General features: G+C 46.9%; 1 pseudogene; it reads left to right on the top strand.

Annotated features, from left to right (window-relative positions):
* The first annotated feature begins 202 nt into the window (after positions 1 to 202).
* On the top strand, positions 203 to 1,138 carry LOC144274119 (olfactory receptor 10A4-like; annotated as a pseudogene).
* The last annotated feature ends 6,722 nt before the right edge of the window (positions 1,139 to 7,860 follow it).

Genomic DNA, 7,860 nt, shown 5'->3' with positions numbered 1-7,860 from the left:
TAAATTGCCTAGGGAGTTGTGGAATCTCCATCATTGGAGATTTTTAAGAGCAGGTTAGACAAACACCTGTCAGGGATGGTCTAGATAATATTTAGTCCTGCCATGAGTGCAGGGGACTGGACTAGATGACCTCTCGAGGTCCCTTCCAGTCCTATGCCTCTGTGATTTTATTATCTCCACAGATAGAAAACAACTGTAGGACATGGCTAGCAGGAACCACACAGTTGTGATACAGTTCTTCTTTGTGGCTTTTTCCAATATCCTGGAGCTCCAAGTTTCACTTTTTTTTTCTGGTGCTGCTGTTGTACCTCATCACCATGGTGGGCAACATCCTCCTCATCACGATCACGGTGGTGGACCCTGCCCTTCAGTCCCCCATGTATTTCTTCCTTTGGAATTTGTCCTTTCTGGAAATGGGTTATACTTCGTCCACTACCCCCAAGATGCTGGTGAACTTATTCTCCGAGGACAAGAGTATTTCCTTCCTGGGCTGTGCCACACAGATGTATTTCTTCTCCTTCCTGGGGATCACTGAGTGTTGCCTGCTGGCTGCCATGGCATATGACTGTTACACGGCCATATGTCACCCACTGCGCTACACGACCATGATGATCAGAGGTGTGTGTCTCCAGCTCTCAAGTGTGTCCTGGCTCATCAGGGTGCTGGTGGGAGTCGGGCAGACAACTTTCATATTCCCTCTGCCCTACTGTGGGCCTATTCGCATCAACCACTTCTTCTGCAACCTGCCCCCGCTGCTGAAGTTGGCCTGCACGGATACCTACAGGAATGAAATAGCTGTTTACACCATCTCTGCCACCTTCATCATGGTCCCCTTCCTGCTCATCCTTGTATCCTACATCCGTATCCTCCACGCTATCCTCACTATTCCGTCAGCCGCGGGCAGGAGCAAAACTTTCTCCACCTGCTCCTCCCACCTCATCGTGGTGACCTTGTTTTTCGGGTCTGGCATCATGAATACCTGAAGCCCAAATCCAGCTACTCACTCGGCAGCGACAAACTGCTTTCCCTGTTCTACTCAGTGGTGTCTCCAAAGCTGAACCCTTTGATCTACAGCCTGAGGAACAAGGAGGTAAAGGAAGCCCTGAGAAGGGTGATGGCCAGAAAAATATTTATTTGAAAAGTGGGGGGAAAAATATTATTTTAATAGTCTTGTGATGGATTTGGAGTTGCCTGTTGTAGCCTGATCTATGAATCGTATATTAATTATATTGATTACTTAAGAATTCCCAGTTATCACTCTGAGGTATTGAAGGTTCTTGTCCCAGTATCAGGCCCAGTGTTATTAAAGTTACTGTTCAGTTGGGAACCCCGATGTCCACGGTTGCAACACTCACACTTTAGGAACCCTTCTGTCTTTGTAATCATTTATTAATACATTCAGCAAGGTCACAAACACTCTAACCCAGCAAGGTAGACTGAAATAATACATACTGTACATGTGAACATCCATATACTCCCACCATCCCTTGCAGAACAACCAGAAATGTTAGCCATTATCTTCCTCATCACCATCACCTTTCTCATTAGCACCAGTGGCCATCATCCTGGCACCTCCCAAGGGCTACATCTCTCTCTCCCCCTGCACACAGTCTGGGATACAACTTTTATAATATGTTATGTCAGGGGTAGTCAATAGGTGGACTGCGGGCCAAATCCGGACTGCCAGATGTTTTTGAATGGACTTCAAAATCTTTTAAATTACTTGTTGTTGTTATTATTGTTACTATGGTGTGAAAAATGTTTCTCTGAAGTCTGGACCTTGACTATACCTTGACTAAGAAATTTGGACCTTGACAAAAATAATTAACAACCCCAGTCTTACAGGATACAGGCCTGTAGGTTCCTTGCATTACTGCTGAATAAAATAAATGCTAAAGCGAGCTCTATGGGCTACACTGTAGAAGTCTGTGAATACTGTATGATGCTTGTCTGAATATTGTACAGATGTTTTTGTATGCACCTATTGGGTTAATTCAACAGCCGGGTGTTCAGGAAACGACCTAGGAAGATGGACAATAGCTCAGAGAAGAGCTCCTCTGCAAACACCAAGGACAATTAACTGTGACATGCTACCTCTGCCCACCCATGGTGGGCCTGCTAGCCCAGCTTTCCCAGGACTGCATCCCTCCTGAATAGAGGAGAGCCTGGTTTGTTGAGATGGTTTAGAGGGTGCAATTGCCTCCTGACCTCCAGAGGCTGGGGGGTTCTTCGAGGAAGCATAGCCTGCCTTGTCTCTTGCTGTGCTGTGTTCCTACTGTTAAGAGTAAACAACACTGTTTTAAGAAGGCTGTTTTGGGTCATTGTTATCACCGCAGGTCACGGGTCCCCAAGTGGACATGCACTTGTACCGAGTCCAGTCAGACCTGCTGAGTAATGCTGGATGATTTTAAATTTGGTTTAGAAAGAGCTCAGCAGATCCTGGCTTGCCAGACCTCACACACTGATTGTCAAATTTCTCAGATTTACTGCAAAAGAAAAATAATAATGCAGCGAGCTCTTGGGGGGGCGGGGGAGTGGGGAGAGCAGCTTTGGGGGATGCCACAAAATGAGAGAATGATTTTGCAAGGTTTTGAGAAAGACGTGGCTGAACAGAGATCAGCTTTCAGAAGAGCAAGGGAACCTGCCAAGCAGCGAGGGCTCAAATATTTGATGAAGTTTCCAGCTCAGTTTCATGACAGGGCTCGTGAGGAAGTGCATCAGTTTCAAAAGCCACAAGGCTCGGAACATTTTGTAACTAGCCTAAAATGAATCAAGTCCCTGGTCTGTTCTAAACCACGTTTACTTGGCCTCCGTTGATGATATTGCAATCTTCAGAAATGCATGGGCAGGGCATAAGGCTCACAGAGAAATTGTGTTGAAGACACTCAAAGGGTTTGTCCACTGCAAAGAAAAACCCACGGCTGGCCCATGCCAGCTGACTCAGGCTCTCAGGGCTCGGCTTGTGGGGCTGTTTCATTGCAGTGTAGACTTCTGGGCTCGGGCTGGAGTCCAAGCTCTGGGACCCTCCAATCTTGCCGGGTCCTAGAGCCTGTGTTCTAGCCTGAGCCTGGAAGTTTACACTGCAATGAAACAGCCTCACAAGCCCGAGTCGGCTGGCATGGGCCAGCTGCGGGTGTCTAATTGCTGTATAGACATACCCAAAGGTGCCGGTCTCACAGTAAAAGTGTCAAAATGCAAGATAGGGGCGAAAGTCCCTTATCCAGGCCATTGGCAGGACGGGGCCAGATTTGCCAGAAACCCTTACAAGTGGACTCCATTGTTAACTGGCCTGTACCCTGAACCAAAAAGCAAATTCAGTCTTTTAGAGGCTTGCCGAATTATTACCAAAGACTCGTGGAAGGTTTCAGCAACATTGCGACTGTGATGACAGATGTCTGCAAAAAGACACAGCCTGCCAAGGTGGTTTTGACTACAGCCTGTCAGGAGGGCTTTGCTCAAGTGAAAAGACTTCTGTCAGTGACACTGGCTCTAGCCGGTCCAAATTTCGATAAAATGTTTGAACTCTGCACAGATTCATCAAGTATAGGCCTGGGAGCCGCACTGATGCAAGCAGGCAAGGGCAATAAGAAGCGTCCTATTGCTTTTTTTTAAGTAAACAACTGACCCATCACTGAACAAAATTACTCAGTCATCAAAAGGAAATATGCAGTTGTGGGGCAATTAAGGCTATAGCTACTGCCCAGGAAGTTCAGAGTCCTAACAGACCATTCTCCTTTGGCAGGGCTTCACGGAAGAGAAGGTACCAGCTCCAGACTGCAACGCTGGAGTTCAGACATTCATGAGTACGGTATGGAAACTGCACACGTGAAGGGCAAGGAAAATGTGTGACAGAAGCACTGTCCAGGCACGAGGGTTCTGAGGCAACGCATGTGGATTAGCCAGTGGCTAACCCTACTGCCTCAGTGAGAGTGGGGGAGGTGTGAGCCAGGAATCCCGTGGTGCCAAGCGGCAGAGGGGTTGCCTAGGGTTTTACGGGAAGCCCCTGGGTTGGATATCTGCATAACTCTTCACTCAATGGTGGCATGTGAGGTCTCTACCAAAAGCCGGCAGCCCACTAGGCATCCTAATCGGTGTGAAATGTGGGTGTGGATAATATTGAAGGAGTCATGTGTCCATACTCAAAACAAAGTCTTTAAGGTCTTGGCCTTAAGGCAGGTCATGTGGGTTGGAGGTGTTCCTACCAGGCAGGGGGTAACTGTGACCTTAAGAGCCCCTGAGTCAGCAAAGGGCCCTCTAGACTGTAACTCGCAACAGGCCTGACACACTCACTACACCCAACACACTGTTGTCGTCATGTGTATCTAAGCGGTGTCACGTTAGGTATCGTGTGCAAAATGGTGACGCTGCTCCCGAAAATCCTTGTGTTCTGTGTGTACGGGTTGTGTATAGCAAGTTATGTATACGTGCGGGAAATAAGTTCTTAAAATGGCATTTGGAGGCCGTACAGAATCCAGGTCTGCCCTAGACAAAGGAATATGCATGTACCTGTCTGATTGGCTTAATTACAGGGAGAGGACAATAAAAAGACATTTCCATATAAGGTAAACAAAGCAATCAAGCTAATAAGTGATGGAGGAAACAATGTAGTGAGCACGCTGGGGGTCCGAATCTGCACCTCAAGGAAATCTTTCTAACTTGTGAGACAGACAATGGACTTTGGAAAATACAAGCAGGAGCAAAAAGCCATTCTAGTTATCCCTCAATTTGGGGACAAAGATAACAGCACCCTCTGATTCTGTGGAAGTTGGATCCCTGGCCTGGAGAGCTAAAGATGCTGGTAACTTGATGTGAGTGAGAAAACTGCTTAGGCAAAGATTGTAACTTACTAAGATTTAAGTTTTAGTCACTAGAAAGCATGGTTTGGTTTGGTTTGTTTGTAACCAGACCTGTATCTTTTTCTCTTGCTTAGTATCATTTACATTTCTGTTCTTTGTTAATAAACTTATCCTTAGTTTTACTATAAACCAATTCAGTGCTATGATCTTGAAGTGAAGTGTGAGTCTTCAGCTAAACTAACAGTAAACTCTTTGGAATCAGTGAACTCAATAATTTCTGAGTGTGCAGTGACAGGGACTAGACACTGCAGAGATATGTCTTTGGGGAACTCAGGAACTGGAGGTCAGTGATGGCTACCTGCAAGGCAAAGTTAAGATTGGCAGAATCTTGAGGCGTTTACTATGAAGCAGGCAGATGGATGTGGGAGGGAGCAATACACAGTCTAACCTCCAGCAAAGCTCACTCTTGCTAAAGCGGAGGGGTGACACAGTGGCTTATGGTTCTGGGTTCCCTGAGCAGACCCTTATCTCCCTGTCTGGACAGGCAGGCAATGTGTATTGTACGCCTCTCGGTGTAGGCCTATTTGCATACTGAGCAAGATGCAAATTGAGAGAGTGCAGAATCTATAAAGTAAATCTGCAGGGTGAAACAAAGAGTGGAGGGGGTGTCCTGTTTGTGAATAGGATCAAAGGATTGGTCTGGTGTATCAGGGAGTGCAAAGAAACTCACTGAGTCCTTCCCCTGGGAGAAAAAGTGACCGCGCATTTATTTCATGAAAGCAGGGTCCCAGCCAGCCTGACTGTAAAGCGCTGCAGGGATCCAGGGTGAGAAATACTCTACAAGACACAAGAGTATCTTGGGAATTAAGTCTAGGCTCTAGAATGTATGTTATGTATATAACCCTTTGTTTCCATTACTTCTACTTTCTGCTATTTGGATCTCTGTGCTTTGTTCAATTAACATCTACTTGTTTAAACTATAAACGTATCTAAGTGCTGTGTGTTAAGCGGAGCGGTGCTCTAAGGTAGAACTGATAACCTGGGCTTCACTGATCCTTTGGGAGCAGCCAATCTGTGACTACCGCAAGTGTCCAGTGGACAAGGGGCTGGATGCTCCAGGGAGATGCTCGGGGGTTGGAGAGTGTCTATCACTAACCTGCAGAGTGACAGTGGGGCCTGCATAGGCCTAGGGGGAGTGCATGTGTTGCCCTTGGTCGGTGGAGATGTGGCGTTGACCCCCGGCAGGCACAGTCAGGGTCAAGAGGTTGTGTCAGTTTTATTACGGTAGCACCTTGAAACTCTATTCACCCTAAATGACTTGCCCAAATTGTGGGAGCAGTGAAAAGAACTCAGTGTTCTACAGTGCAAGGTACCATCAGCAAGGATACTGGACGGTAGCACACTTTTTTTCTCCCCAACATTCTTCTCAAGGCCGCCTGCACCCCTTTGTTCCTCAGGCTGTAGATAACGGGGTTCAGCATGGGCGTGAGGACAATGTACAGCAGGCCGAATGGCCTGTCTCTGCCCCCTCCATAACTTGACTTGGGTCAGAAATTGATAACACTCACGGATCCATAGAATACAGTCACCAACACGAGGTGTGAGGAGCAGGTGGAGAAGGCTTTGCGCCTTCCCTCAGCAGAAGACATCTTGAGGATGATGTGGGCATAAGACACAAGGATCAGCAGGCCAGGGGCCATGACCGCCAACACGACCACCAGAAATATCTCCACCTTGTTCAGGTAGATGTCGGCGCAGGCCAGCTTCAGAAGAGGGGGGATGCACCACAAGAAGTGGTGAATCTCAAATCACTAACATCTGGGTCAGAGGAGCAATGGGTCAGAGGAGACTTAAGTGTATAAAATAATGAATGGTGTAGAGGCGGTAGATTAGGCTCTTCTGTTCTCCCTGTCTCATAACACAAGAACAAGGGGACTGTGACCCAGGAACCCCTTTGGTGCCAAGTGGCAGAGGGCATAGGTTTTTACAGCGATCCATTGGGTTGGATATCTGCATAATACCAAAGGGTGACATGTGAGATTACGAAGAGCCAGCTGCCCACTGGTCATCATAATCACTGCAAAATGTATGTACGGATAATATTTAAGGAGTTATGGTATCTATACTAGGCAAAGAAAAACACTAAATCCTTCACTTGGGAGGCAACTGACAGTGTATTTGCTTCAGGAAACCTGGGTCATGGCCAAGGCTAGCTGTAATGCTCTGCAAGCATTTTGGGGTGAGCAATATTCTGCAAGACGTGAGAGTCTCCTGTTAATCAAGTCTGGGCTCCAGAACGCAGGGTATGATTTTGTTTTATATGTAACCATTTGTTCCCAATACTTTTACTTGCTGCTACTTGACTCTCTGTGGTTCGGTAAATAATGTCAGACTTCTTTTGACTGTAACCATTTCTTAGTGCTGTGTGTCAAGCAGAGCCATGATCTGAGGTGGACCTGGCTCGGGTGTTGGAGCGAGCCTGTCGCTAACCTGTACAGTAACAGCGGGGCCTGCATAGGCCTAGAAGGGAGTGCTTGTGTCACCCATGACCAGTGGATTTGGGGAGCTGACCCCCGGCAGGCACAGACTTGGCTTTCCCACACTAAGGGCAGGTGGCAGTGGGTACCGCACAACCCTAGGCACCCACAAGAAACATCACAGGGACATACAATAAAATTAAAAGATGGCAAATTCTGAACCAATAAATACCTTTTCCTACGATGTGTGATTAGACTGTAATCATGAAAGCGGGACTGGACATTTGTATGGCTAACAAGAATAGCCAGAGTTATCATATGTAATGATGATAATACCTATTACTCTAAGCAGCAGGTTGTTTTTCTCTTGGGACCAGACAGAGACTCTCAGCTCTTCTGCTGCAAAAACAAGACAACCCTGAGTAGAGGCTGAGGACATTAGGTTTGAAACCGCCCCACACACAATGTGTATCCCCATGTCGGGTAAAGACTGTGTATCATTACCCCTTTTTGACCAGAGTGGCAAGGCAAAGTTTGGAGCCATGGGGATGTCCCCATTGGAAGTAGAAATTGATGGAGTCTGGTAT

The sequence above is a fragment of the Eretmochelys imbricata genome, chromosome 14 (genome assembly GCF_965152235.1).
Source record: "Eretmochelys imbricata isolate rEreImb1 chromosome 14, rEreImb1.hap1, whole genome shotgun sequence".
Classification (NCBI taxonomy): Eukaryota; Metazoa; Chordata; order Testudines; family Cheloniidae; genus Eretmochelys; species Eretmochelys imbricata.
Note: the sequence above shows the minus strand (reverse complement) of the source record. Positions and strands in the feature narration are given on the sequence as shown.